At 35.1% G+C, this 15,034-nt stretch overlaps 1 protein-coding gene across 3 annotated transcripts in view; it reads right to left on the bottom strand.

Moving 5' to 3' along the window:
• Positions 1 to 14,715, bottom strand: part of LOC150102796 (synaptotagmin-1-like) — a 277,762-nt gene extending 263,047 nt beyond the window's left edge. For 2 of the 3 annotated variants that reach the window (XM_090398669.1, XM_090398668.1), the window contains exon 1: positions 13,513 to 13,855. The gene's annotated coding sequence lies outside the window, so the exon portion shown is untranslated. Of the gene's footprint in view, positions 1 to 13,512; positions 13,856 to 14,567 lie in introns of those variants that run through there. The other variant, XM_090398670.1, reaches the window with a different exon arrangement.
• Positions 14,716 to 15,034: the final 319 nt, after the last annotated feature.

Below are 15,034 nucleotides of genomic sequence, written 5' to 3'. Positions count from 1 at the left end.
GTCTCGGTAGTGACATTTTCCATGATCTTGCATTATGGGATACTAAAGTAATTGAAGTCAACAACTTCTATATGTAAGTGGACCAGTCCTGAAGACTAGTCCTGACTTTGCTTCCTCTTGGGTAAAGGATTGAACAAGAATATAATTTTTCAAGTATAATAAATATTGAAATGGGCCTATTAGCCCCGTGGAATGCGATTGCATCCATACTACTAGGCCCTGAAGAAAATCCGTTTTAAGTTTCAGTCTAGTATGCACCTGGAGAAGTTTTTTTAAAGCCTTTCTTTTACCGATTCTCGAGTTTGACGAACAAGCGGGTTTTTTCTCCCAGAAACTCGTGTTTTTCGTCTCAAAAACTTAAGAAAAATAGACTACAGTATTTCAAACTAAATAGCTGGTTTGAGACTTGCTAAAGATAAAGGTTAGCTGCCCACTAGTCTTCAAAAGCTAAATGACCTCGCTACTTCCTTTCTGGAATATAAAGGAGTTAGTGGTTTTAATATTTATAAAATTTTATATTCTGCTTTCCATAAAAACTACAAGACTGCCTGTATAGCAGTCTGGAAATGTTATCCATAATACTGTACTAGGCTTTCCGAAGAACGTCCAATATAAGTTCGATTATAGTTGCAGAATACAGGGGATATTTTCGAGACCTTTCTTTGGTCGGTTCCAGTTTTAACGATCTCTTTCATGGCAAGAAGGGTATCTGTTCCGAAAACTTTAGTTTTAACCCTGAAAAAAACCTCTTAAAAATTCGACAAACTCACAAGACTCGAGACAATAGAAATGGTCGGGATTTGGCAATAGGATATAAGTACTCTCTTCTGAAAAACCTTGATTCATTAGTACCTTGAGCTCACTATCAGTGAAAGCTCTAGACTGACTGCCTCGTACCTATCTTCAAAAAAGGAGTTCCTCTTATTCCTCCAATTATTATTTCATTCTTTAAAGGGAATAAAAGCGTTAGAGGATTAAAAAAATACAAATAATGGCATTAACACTAACTTAAAGGGTATGTATCATTGGTTATTTGGCTATTTTGGAATTATGGCCATAGCAACTAAGGCTATGTGGTCAGTGTATTATGTCGGTTAATTATGTGTATTCTTCTGGCAGATTTATTTTGTAGGATAACTCCCACCTTCACATGACATCGGCTAACTCACATGCCATTAAAAAGTCCTGACAAAGTTTCTTCGTCTCTTATACAAGATTCAAACTGATTGAGCTACGGAGGATATGCACTTAAGATCACGTTATGAACACATTTGTACAAAATTAGTTCTTCCTCCCACGCATATTGTAATAACTAACAAAACAAAAGTAGATGTTATTAAAAAAAAAAAAAGTTAGGATGACAACAGTCAAGATGACTAGTTTCCAGACATTTTCTCCAACTTCTTGTAAATCAACATTGCTATTTTTGTAATGAAAAATAATTTATTTCATATGGGGATTTCCCTCCTTCCTCCCTTACGACAGGTTGAGCCCTCCTAAAAAGAGATTAAGTATTTTATGACTATCGATTCGTGTGTTCACGGGCCCGAGTTTCCGGGTGAGAAAAACCCTCTCCCCTGTATGAGACCGACTAACTCGCCTTTAGTCGAAAGAAAGCAGATAAAGGTTTCTCACATCATGGACGGGAATCGAACCCAGGTTTTTCCGACCAAAGGGCTTCGTCTGTATCGACTTGCTGAATATGGCTATATTCAGCAAGTTTCATCTATGACTAGAATTATCTACTTCCTATTTTTCCCTATCAATCTCAGAATACATCCTATACGGAATCCATCAGTTCACTAGGTAACTTAGAGCCCTTGTATTTCCTACCTCCAGGTAATTCTTCTGAGTTAGGACATTTCCACATCAACGTGCTCTATCATAAACTAATATCCCGAACTCGGATAATCTTTAGTAACTCTTCTTCCAACCCCTCCAAAGTACACTTAACATTATTTGGGAATTATTTGTTGCCAGCTGTAGTATTCACATTCTCTTTCTAAACAATTGTTCACATTAACTTCTCTGCCTTTTTCCCACTACATCCAGCCAGCCGGCACATTACCTCCCACGTGAAAATTATCACAAGCCCAGTCCTTCACTCCAGATAATTCTTCAGAAGTAACCGTTATTTTTCTCCTCTTTAATTTTCTGATCGTGCCTAGAAATATAAAAATTACCGACTCATCCTAATACCGTATAAACGGATGTAAATAACGTAAACCTCCTCTAAACTAACCTCCTTTATAAATTTAGTTTAATCCTTTATCCAAGTGTGAGCAAACAAAGTTTGCGCCTGAAAGTATCTTCAGGACTGGGGTAAGGTGGTACAACACCAGGGCAACTCGTTGCAAAGGTGGAGCAAGATACCAACACTCCTGTCTCAGTATCTCCTATAATGCAAAACACATCTCCTTGCGGATATGTATAATGTTATGCATTAAGGGAAGGGCCACTACCCAGACTAGTTTCGACCTTTATTGAGGTCTCTTCAGTGGGAGCCAGGCCCAAGTTGAGATACCAGGGCAGAAGCATTAGCAGGTCATCTCTACCTATAGGAGTTGCCAAATGGTGTGCCACCCTTTTTTAATAAATTACTCTGAATTTAGACCAACATAACCTCCTTTATGTTGTAAATCAGCAAAGTTGAACAATTTCTCTAACGTAATACAGAATAAAATATTACGGAGCTTGGGGGTATTTTTTTCCACACATACTGTGTTGAAGAAAATCCTCGCTAGAATTCAAAACATGAATTACATTCATGTTCTGTAACAGAGTCAACGTTGCCAACACTAGGCGTGCAAGCTGCTAATTTGAATCATCGCCTACGAGACAGAATAAGAGCAATGACGATACGGACCTTCTACAAGTGTAATATCGCAAGATAATGTGCACTTTTTTTTTTAAATACATGATGACAATCTGCATACAATTTCTCCCACACCGCCAAAGTAAGGTAGACAAGCGCGTTAGTAACAATCGTGGGTGAAATCCTGAACACAGAGCAATTCCATTCCGAAGAATTATCTGGGGTGAAGGACTGGGGCGTGTGATATTTTTCACGTGGGAGGTAATGTGCCAGCTGGCTAGATGTAGTGGGAAAAAGGCAGAGAAGTTAATGTGAACAATTGTTTAGAAAGAGAATGTGAATACTACAGCTGGCAACAAATAATTCCCAAATAATGTTAAGTGTACTTTGGAGGGGTTGGAAGAAGAGTTACTAAAGATTATCCGAGTTGGGGATATTAATTTATGAAAGAGCAGTTTGATGTGAAAATGTCCTAACGCAGAAGAATTACCTGTAGGTAGGAAATACAATGGCAAAGTTACCTAGAGAAGTTGAGAACTATAGATTCACTGTGGAAAAACGAATGCCTGTGTATTGGCTAACAAGGGGCAGTTTGATCGGTTTCTGTTGAACCGAAAGGTCTAGATTTTTAAGCAGGTTTTGGGAATATCCTAACTTAGAAGCACCTTACTTTTATACTAGGCGAACTGATTTTTGCAGGGAGAGCAGTTATTCACGTCTAATAGCATCTAGCTGGCTTGACATTTTTCTTTTTTTTTTTATGCTGAAGGCACCCAGATGTGATACATCCATTGCAAGAGAAGACACAAGATGTTTTTCCACTAACAAGGAATATCTTCTCTAATGATGAGAGGTGATATCAAAGAAGGATAAGTGGATTCGTTTTGTAAAAAAAAAAATTTTAATAAGTGAAGAAACTGATGTGAACTAGATAGATGAATACTAGACAGATAGATATATAATAATTTTCACTCGGTTTACAGATATTCAGGATTTTTTTTCTTTCTTTTTTTTTTTTTTTTTTGTAGTTTTCAAATAAGAAAGAGCATACAACGTATGTTCATCAGCAATAGAAATGAATTGTTTTTGAAGTCATTGAATGAAATACACAGTAGGAGGAGAGTGAATTCAAATTCAAAGTAGGCCTATGAAGTAATAAAACACTGCCCAAGTTGGAAGATAGACTTCCATTCTACGAGTAAAGAACCAGATGAAAAACAAAGAAACTAGATATGCAATTGCAAGACGAATTAACAACTGACAGCTAAGACGATGAAGAATCAGTGTCCTTTCTATCTCAGTGCAATGGAGTACAGGAAACAAATCGAGATCGATACAGACATTATTACAAGAGACCTTCAGGGACTCATCGAGGGAGGCCTCATATCACTCACACCACCTGTCATACCTACTTGAATTCATTCATATTATCTGTACTCACTACTTCAAATGCAGGCGATTCCAATCACCGCACTATGGAGAAAAATCTAGCTTTCATTCCTTTCTTAACTACATTCATTCTCAACTTCCATGGATATTCATTGCAATCTTATACTTACGCAAATCTAACCATTATAGTTAACATACACCCTCCGTCCAAAAAGAAACCGAACTTTCAGAAAATAGAACTAGTGGCGCCACCTGTCGTATCTTTGTGTTGTCGAAAGCGGCAACCTTCATTAGTGTTGTGTCAACTGTTTATGACATTTGTTTCATTAGAAGCCGAGTTATAGTGCAAAGAGTGATAGTGTGTTTTGACGAACGGTCGGTCGTCACGATGTTCATGCCGTACGCGACGAATTCTCGCTATCAATCGCTTCAAAACTTCGAGATAAAACTCACCATTGACCGCTTGGCTGAACGAATTCTTTGTGGATAATGCCCTTGGAATCGTAGAAATAAATCAGCATTGTCTTTACTTTTGACTTCTCCAAGCGACTTTATTTCCGATGCCCCTCTTCTGGTGGTCTCCACTCAGCACTCTTGCGTTTTGTTTTGGGTTCATACTCACCACGTTTCGTCACCAGTAACGATCGTTTCAAGGAAGTCTGAGTCCTTACGAGCGGTTTTAATGAGTCCTTGCAGTGTTCAATTCGATACATTTTTTGGTCGTCGATCAACCTGGGGGAAACAGATCGCGAATTCAATTTGCGAAGGCCCAAACTCTAGGTCAAAATGTTGTGCTCAGTTGATTTTGGAATCCTGAATTCATCTTCAATCAATCTCACGGACGATTTCGGGTTTTCTTTGATGAAATAACATCCGAAAAGTTAACACTTCTTTGGATGTTAACTTCGGTCAGTCCAGTTTTCGGACGGCCCGGCTTTTCATCATTCTCAAGCGTCTCACGACCACTTTCAAATCACTTAAACTACTCGCAAACTTGAGTACGGGATAAGCATTCATCACCGTATGCTTTTTGAAGCATTTGATGTTTTCGGTAAAACATTTACCAAGTTTAACACAAAAGTCAATCGCAGCTCTGTTTGAAACTCATTTTCCGACCGTTTGTCAAAACACACTGTTACACTTGTCACTATAACTCGGCTTCTAATGAAACAAATGTCATAAACAGTTGACACAACACTAATGACGGTTGCCGCTTTCGAGAACAAAAAGAAACAACAGGGTGGCGCCACTAGGGTTTTCTATTTTCGAAAAGTTCGGTTTCTTTTTGGACAAAGGGTGTATACCTAACGAACAGTGTTTACTTTTAGGAATAATCTTATATCAAAACTGTTTTAAATGTTCATTTAACTATAAGCTCAGGAAGGAAAAGTTTAGTTCTTTACTAAATTTAAACTATAGCGCTTTGATATCCAAAGTAAATGAAAGCAGTTGCACTTCCTGTTATCCCTTGATCTGTGAACTCCATTTTTTTTCGTGGAACACATTTAGATATCACATACAAATGCAACAATGGAATATATATATATATATATATATATATATATATATATATTACAGTAATATATGTGCAGTACTTCCCTTACAATTTGGCGCAACCATGTTGTATCGAATATCTATTTTATTAGCAAGAGATTTTCAGTTATAATGAAGGATTCTTTTGAATTCTTCCTTTTGAATTCCATGTAAATTCAAAAGGAAGTTATCATTCTTCAGACAATCAACTTCAACCTAGGAAAGAAATTCGAGAACAATTTTCTGTTAAAGATGCATGATTATTTCTATTATAGAAATCTGTCTTACATGGATATAATACAAGTGTGTTATTATGAACACGTCGGGAAACCCAGAAAACATAACTAAAATATTCATTGCACTAATAAATTACTTTATTTTGGATTTGAGTCCCATTTATTTCTGGAACCCAGCATTCAATCTTTAAAAGGGTGGACGCGGAGCAGCCCTGACAATAGTTAATAATTTAGCTCAAGTGTCTGAATCAACTCTTGATTAATCAAAGAATAATTTCATATTTTCCTTCCCAAGTTCGGGCTTACGTATGCCTGAATCCATAACATCAAGTTGAAATTTGGGTATAAACAATGGCAGTTTAACTCACCGTGATGGAAGTCAGCAAGAGTTAAAATTCTTGAGTATATAAAGCAGCATAAGTGAAATAAAGAAGGACGCTGACCCTAAACATCAACAAAATCAAATCGTTCACCTAATAGTTAAATATGTTTTCCTTATGTTCAATTGGAAGTAGCTTAAAATTTTTCCTTCATTATCATTTAGAAATTAGTAGCATAAGCTATCCAATTTCTATAATACAAGACTTACTGGTAAAAGAAATTAGATCATCTAAGAAATATATCTTCTTATTCTTCCCTAACTCAATCACGAAAAGCAATTTTGAGAGGTTTCTTCCATATGGCATACCTCTGACATGACATCAAGTTTAAAAGCGCCGTATATATCGTTGCATTGCTCAATAATAAAATAGCAACCTTTCTTGAGATCTATGTATTTTTTCCCTTAAAATATTTGTGAGCGTTCATAAACTCACACCCAGTTTAATGTCTTTCCTTTTGAAAGATCTTAGATCTTCTATTTCGAGATTATATGAATACAAACATCATATGCTTCTTATGATAAAGTTGTCAAAATACGGATCTTACCTCAGTTTGATCCTAATGATTTTTGTCTTAGTTACCCAACATTTTTAAAATTCTTTCCAGAGTTTAACTTCGCTTAGAAATTTCTTCCATAGATTCAACAGGAGGGAGACTTTAACAGGGGGTTGGAAGGTAACTTACCTTGTCAATATGGCGCTAGTAAGTAGAAATCACGTTAGGGTGATGATAGACGATTTATTCGCAGCTAGTAGCAACAGCGCCTCCCTCTCCTTGCTCCTATTTATTTTGGGTCATTGCGGAGCAGTGTGCTGTAACCATGACGACCCTTGGAAGCGCTCTACTTCACAATGTGAACAATGTAAGTAATACTACATAACTGCTATCTCTGGTTCAAAGCAAGCTTCTTATTCTCCACAAACACTGTTAACACGGTATGAAGAAAAATCCCGTTCATTTTATAAAGTAAGAAATCATAAAGTTGTAGTCATGAAATTCCAAAGTTAAACAAGCAGTTGAATACTTGTTTATAATTTTAATGCTAGTTCCGAAAGAATGAAAGACCAACAAATATCCATAATTGCACCGCTTCTAAAGAATACGGATTTTCGAGGACCCGTATTTTGTGGAAATCGGCTTAAAAACTTAATTGATTAGAATATTAAACCCCCTTAATACTCAATTTTGTATCAATCAAACAATTTTTTGTATTATATTTCTTTTGTCTTATTTCTAAGACCCAGATAACAATGAAAGTAATAAATCGGAATAGTTTTAATAAATTGTGGGGGGGGACTGAAACTACGAGTGCTATTCTTTTGAAGTAAATGAATTTTATTTCAAAAGAAAGAAACCAATACTCGTGGTACGAAACCTTTTACATGCACAAAACAAAAATTTCTGGAGTTCAGTAATGTGAAAAGACTCCGTTAACGTTCCAAAACAATAGGCAGCGTAGAGAATACCGTAAAGTTTAATATTACCATCAAAATTTAAGTATGACACTGGATACCTAAGAGGAGACATCCACATAGCCCTGTAAGGAATGCAAAAAACCGACTAGGGCTTCTCGCTTACTGTCCAATCCTAACTGTCTCGTGGGTTATCTTGTTAGTAGGTATCTATTTGGATACTGAACGAACGAGGATGGGCTGGAAATTTGGGATTTATTTCAACCAGTTTTATTTTTATTGGCTGAAACCAAAATAAAATGATGGCACTACATGGCAATTTCATGTCAGCTAGGGGAGTTACCCTGCTAAACAAGATCCCCCCCCCCCTTGTTTTCGTCTGGGAACGAAGGCATATAGCGAAAAGTCAGCTACGAGAACAAACTTCACAGAGATCAAGATTGGTGCCATCAGTGGAAATAAAGGTAACTAGCAGAATTGGATAAGTATCACATCGACTTAATAGGCATTACAGAAACAAAGAACAAAAACAGGTGAGATTTTTCTAAGTAACAAATACAAGATTTTATGTTATAATCAGGTAATGATGATGTGGAAAGGCTATAGTATTCAACACTAAATATGAAGATGATTTTGAATGGCAGGCAATACCAAATAGAGTGAAATGGGGCAAATATTAGAATGAATAACTAGACAATGAGACTTATTTGCGCCTGTGGCAGCGGAAATAAAGAAAAAGATCCAGTTGGTCTTAGTTAGAAATCTAAACAGCCGAGTAGGAAACGATTTCGAGACATACAGAAATGTTTTCTGAAAATTTGGAGAAAAAAGCAGAGCTAATAATAATAAGTTTCTGTTCAGGACTGTTCCAACAAACAGATATGTAGAAATTCACAAGGAGAGAAGATCCAAAAAAACGTCTCACTCGTTATGCTATTTTCATAGCGATATCTTCACGCTGGTTCGGAAGTGCCTCACCATTTAGTTTTGAGCAGGATAAAATTGAATATCTTATCAGAAAGAAAAATAGTTTTTTAAGTGAATCGAATGTGAGTAGCTTTCAACGATCTGTTGACTCAAATACACAAATATTATTAAAGAAAAATTAATACGTTTAAAAAAAGTAACTAAACATTGGAGATTCAGTGCAGACACTGAAGAAAACATTGAGCCAAAGAGACATGTGGCGAGGTTGTCTGCAAGAACAGAAAAATTAGAACTCCAAGGTGGACTCAAAAATTAAAGGAATAGTCGAGGAAAAGAAAAAAGCATATCGAAAATTCCTAACAAGTAAGACAACTTTTGCTATGACAGAAAACAGAAAAAAATGTAATAAAGCTAACAAGTTTGTAAAACTAACTGTCAAGAAGTCATGTAAAGACTCCGGGAAGACTGAAAATAAATATTAGGAAAGTGAAAATATTCTGGAGGCTGTTGAAAACGAGTAGAAATTGAGGAATTAGAAATGATAACGGTGACATGAAAACTGAAGATAAAATGTATTCCAGATGTATTGTAGTAATTATTTTGACATATTGCAAAATGAAACAAACAGTGACAGCGTCATGGTAGAAAACATACAAGAGGAATGGATGTAAAATATCAGTGGGTCGAATTTCAGATGGCTTCAGTAAAGCTCTCAGTACCCATTTAGAAAAAGAAAATAAAACCGAATTTAAGATTATTCAAATTAAGTGGATATTGAATCCAACATTATTTCTTAGTTCGAATAAGAAACTCAAAGATTGAAAATCTAAGAGCTTCATGCCGAATATAGAAAACTATAAAAGTTCGGCGAGGCCAAGCGTAAGCCAACATCTGGTTCATGCTAGGGCAACTCGTAGTAAAGGTGGAGTAATTTGAATAAACTTACTTCGCCGATGTGAAGCCTATTGGCTCTTTATCTCAGTAAGCCGAATTTAAGAATTACAGAAGAATTTCTCTACTTAGTGTTATGGTAAATTTATGCAAGCTTACTTTTGAAAATGCTGAAAAATTGTGGAAAGGAAGCTAGGTTCAGACCAAATAGAAGTTATTAGGATCAGCTTTTCATTTTTGGAATAAAACAAGAATATGTATGCTTTGTATATCCGAAGAAGGCATATGACAAAAAGGAAAGCTGTTAAAAACTACGAACATATGATATAAATTGGATATTATAAAGCAAGATTCTATATTTCAGTTGTTTCAAAGGGAAAAGAACCAGAGAAAGGTCTAGGTGGACTAGTGCAGTAAAAAGTGCCTTAGTAGACCGAAATACAAGATCTGACATTACTTGAGTCCTTAACAGATAAATTAATTTGGAGGAAAATTGTCAATAAGAAGTTAGCAATGTGACCTTTTCATGTAGTACTACCATAATATCCTATACATTTCTCTCCCTCCCTGAGGATATTACATAAGGAGTTTGATGAGTGCAGTAATGTGAGAAGAGTACGCTAGGATTCTCAAATTAAATCTTCATCTTGGGATCGAAAAATTATTTCCGATGAAAAGTGAGTCGTTTACTTTTTTTCTTCTCTACTTTTGATTTAAAAGTAATTTCATGGTATTCATTTCTTTTCTAGTCTCTGAAGATAAATTGTTCTAAACATTGCTGGGCAGGTCAGTGAAATCTTAAACAGCAGTAGTAATAAAAGGCGAAAATACAACTCCTGAGAATTTGTTTCTTATGGTTCTTATAGTAACGAACCCACTCATGTCAAATATTGCATTCCACTAAGCGGTTAATTTCGAAATTTTACGTCTCAAAAGACTGTTGCTGTTTTAATTTACGCACAAAGCAAATAATTGGTTATGAGGCCAATATATTATATTTGGGTGTTCTTCTGGTTGGTTTGTTCTAGAGAACGAAAAATTCTCCATATGAAACCGGCTACTCAGGTCTTTTCAACATTAAAGGACTTCGTAGACACCGATTAAGTTATTGAGGCACTTTCTCAAAAGTTTTTCTGCTTGGCTTTTGAACAAGAATGAATAATCATCATGCCTTTTCTTTTAATAATATTTTGATATTTTACTGTATATTGCTAAAGGAAATAAGGATGGCAGTTAAAGTCTCCTGATAAACGACCTAATCGCACCTCTGCTAATAGTTACTGCATTCTAAAAAAAAAAAAAAACTGCAATTTCTTTATGAAATTTTGCTTATTGACAGAGGAAAATGTTGTATTTGACAAGGGAAGGGCTTAAGCGGAAGCTAAGCCTTACAATTTACCTTAATGAAATAAGAATATTCTTTATTATTATCGAAAATAAACAATGATATTTTTAACTGTCTAATTTAAAATCTTGTTTTATTCTTTATAATTTATGAGGACCTCATTAAAAATTCGAAAAATAAAATTATTGATATTCACATCTGAGAGACGTGGAGAACATTTTCGTGTCCAACATTGATAGCTCCCATAGAACATGTGCTGTAACGAGCCTTTTTCACACTCTTTCAAATTTTATTTTATTTGTAAAGCAGAATATTCGCTAAACTTTCTGTCAGCTTAAAACATGCTATGCAAATTATTTCGGAATTATGGCTAAAGCAACTGTGAATATTAAGTTGGTGTATTATGCCTGTTAATATTAATCATCTTCGGATGAGTAGCACAAAACAAAACATGGCTATCAGTGCAGAATAAATCATTCCCTGGAAATTTCAAATATTTCATAATTTTTTAATGGAAATTTTTGGGCTTGGCGTTTTTGTAAAGATATCAAACTTTACAAACTGCACACTTTTAGGTTGATGATGCCATGTAATCCTATGGACAGCAGCATTTCACAGCACGTAAATTGATGTTTGCTGTTCGACTTCATGCAAAATGAAAGCGTGCAATTAGCTCCATATTTTTTTATTTTTAAACGGGGGATGTAGATAGGTATTTTAGAGGAAGAATGTAATTAGTAAGGGTAAAATTAATTTCGTGTTTTTAATTAGGGGATATGGATAATCATTTAGAGGAAAAAGCTACTAGACTATATGCAAAAAGTAACTTCATGAAAGTAACAAAGGGAAAACATGAAGTTAGGTCATACAAGTAATTTTATGTTTACCTAAATGAATGGATCGATTTAGAGAAACTGATGAAGTTACTTTCCATATATTTTCTAGTAGTGATTTTTGAAAAATGTCCATCCATATTCCCTAGTAAAAAATACGGAAACGAATTTACCGCTTTCTAATAGCATATGTTAGTAATTCTAAATGGTTTCTAGTTGTCCTCATATCCTCGAATAAAAAAAAAAAGTACGCAACAAATTGCACGCTTCACATTTCGTGAAGCCGACCAGCAAACTTCAACCTCCACGCGATGCGATGCCGCCATCAATAGAATTCCATGGCTGATCATCAACACCTGAGATGTTGATCAGCGGTGCAATTTAAAGTTTGATATTCTTGCAAAATACGATGAGCGCCAAGAATGTTTTCAGAGGTAAGGAATTATTTGTAAACTAGAACATAATGCAAAACAAAATTGAGCCTCATATTTACGAGTACCTCTAGTCACCTCCCAACCAATCAACACCTGGCTGCAACTAACGCAAGCTAGTCATAGATTTTTTTAAAAAAATGACATTAATGATGTTCAAATTAGATTGAACATCATTAATGCCCTAAAAGGCAATTCTGAAGATTTTTCTTATATATATAAACGTGATGACTCCAGCGTTAGTCATCGCTGAAAATATGAAGACTTTTTTTTTTTTTTTTGAATGAATGAAACCAATGGAGTCATCGTACGAAAGAGTTGTCCCCTGGATCCTCCACCTTCATATGAATCGGGTAGTTTAAAGTCGTCTTAAGTCATTAAAATATGAAAAATTCATTCACAAATTGTGCCATATATTTTAATGAATCAAGCTATATGGCGAATAGTTCAATAACAATGGCGTTATATGGTGAATAGTAATATCATATAATCTATTTACTACTGCTTCATATTTGACTGAGTAGGCAAGTAGTTAATAATGACGATATTAATTCCTAAATGCTGCGTAAATATGCAGGCTTTTACACAGCAGTTTACATTTTAATAACTGAAAAGGACCTGAGTTCGATTCTCGTCGTGACGAGGAAACTTCATATGGGCCTTTTTCTGAAGGTAAGTTAGCCGATTTCATAGGGAAGTAGTAGAGCTTCCGCATGGAAAGCTCAGGTAAACACCTGGGTTTTCATCCAGTGTGCAAGCAAATCGACCATGAGAACTCCCGCATTTTACAAACTAAAATTACTATTGATGGCGTTGTGTGTAGTTGGTGTATTAAAAATAAGCAGTAGATGAGTCCTTGGATGTGTGACGGAATAATCATGAAATCAATAGTCTTAATCTTTCAAGCAAATTATGGATATGTTTAAAAGATTACTGATTAATAAGAATTTAATAAAGCATCACTTTCATTCAGTAGAAGAGAAGCTCATGAGTCCTTTTTACTACATTGACCGTCATGTAAAGAGCAGTGTTTACAATACAAACGTTCGCAATAACCTGAACCTAAAAATTAGGCAATCAAAGACAAAAAAAATTGGGCATATATCCCATTTACTGTTAGCCTGAAGTGGTTTATGAATGCTCCACGTTTAGTTTCAAGAACAGGGTTTCTTTATCATTAACTATTAGTCCCCAACATAAGCCCCTTCTTATGTACAATGGGTTTACAATCTTCGTGGGTGGGTCTCACATAAAAAAATAAACGTTACCGAAATCTGAGATTATACAGAACCGAATAAAAAAATATAAACTGATTTTACCTGAATCCGTTTCTGCCTTCTCTGTTCGAGGTTGAAGAACATCACCATTCCAATACGTCATCACATCCAAAAAAAAAAAGAAGTAAAGTAACACGTTGTATTCACTGATTCGAATTTCAACTCTTCTATACTACGGATAGCAACACACTAATTGTAAGTGGTATCCCAACTTCTCACAAAATATTAACTGATATGTCTCACTTCTTTTATTATTCTAGAGCGTATAGCATAAACTTGATGCTAAATCAGCATTTACATTTAAATATTGTCCATTATCTTCAACACACAAGCAGCTATTCATTCTTCTCCAAAATTCCCTCTTTCTCTAATGATGTTTTTAGATAACAATGCTCTTCTGTACATTCTCACGCCTCTCGTGCAGACATTACATCTAAGGGTCCGTGAATCGAAGCAACCAAGAATGGTTTGTGTTATGCTTGCTATGTTTACATCAAACGATTTAAAACATAAAATATCGACAGCATTAGATTCTATTTGAACACGTAATTACGCAAATAGAGTGAGCTGTTGTTGTTAGGTTTGGGATGAAGCAATTAAATCAAGAAGCTATATTAGCAATTGCGTATATTCTTGAGCTGGTCTTCCTGGAGAGAGAGAGAAACTTTGCTATCTCGGCATGAAACTTAAATTCACCTTCATCACTAATAAGAATACTATTCATCTTCTGAATATTGCATAATAAATAGATTGTGAATTTTAATCAATTTATTGTATTCGTGGAACTTTTAATGTAACTAAAATAATGGAATTAAGATATTGAAACCGACAAACTTTTAACGGGAGAACAAGAAACCAATGTTTAAAAATGTAACCCTGAGTAAACTCCAACTGTATTTACGCTTCATTAAAATAAGTATCGGTGAGGGCAGTAATATTTCAGAGAAAATAAAATCGTGTTTGCAGCTTAGAAAACTAAGCTGCAAACACGATATCAATAGCCTGTGGACCTTGAATTGTCCACAATTCTTCGCACGTAGACAAGATGTACTGAGTTAATGACTTAAAATTCTGAACGAAAATCCTGATCTACTTACCTTGAAGACCGTAAAAACTGTACAGAAATAGCCAACAGTGTAATTTCTTGTCAGCTCATCCATGCCATTAAAAATTACCTCAAGTACATAGCATCATTTAACTTTTGATTTGTCTTTCCCAATAATGCATGTTGAAGATCACGGTTTTAAACAGAGTTCACATGCAAATATTGCAGTGGCTTGTATTTTATTATTATTATTTATTTTTTTTTTTAGAAAATGCTTCAAGCTATATCCATTACGATTCTAAGCTTACAAATGAAACGAGCCATTCCATATGTTTAGTATCATTTGGAAACGCAACCTGTGCATGACTGTTTATCGACATGAAAGGAAATTGTGATGCGGAAGTCTTCAAGGACGAAAGAGAGAGATAAGGTATAAATTCTATTACTTAATACAGTTTTTACGCCATCAAAGGAAATGCTGATCTATGATGTATTAAAAAAAAAAAAAATGTAACAGTC

The sequence above is a fragment of the Typopeltis vanoorti genome, chromosome 10 (genome assembly GCF_054136105.1).
Source record: "Typopeltis vanoorti isolate ZY-2024b chromosome 10, IOZ_Tvanoo_1.0, whole genome shotgun sequence".
In the NCBI taxonomy this organism is placed as follows: domain Eukaryota; kingdom Metazoa; phylum Arthropoda; class Arachnida; order Uropygi; family Thelyphonidae; genus Typopeltis; species Typopeltis vanoorti.
The sequence above is the reverse complement of the archived record's forward strand: the minus strand, read 5'-3'. Positions and strand labels throughout refer to the sequence as shown.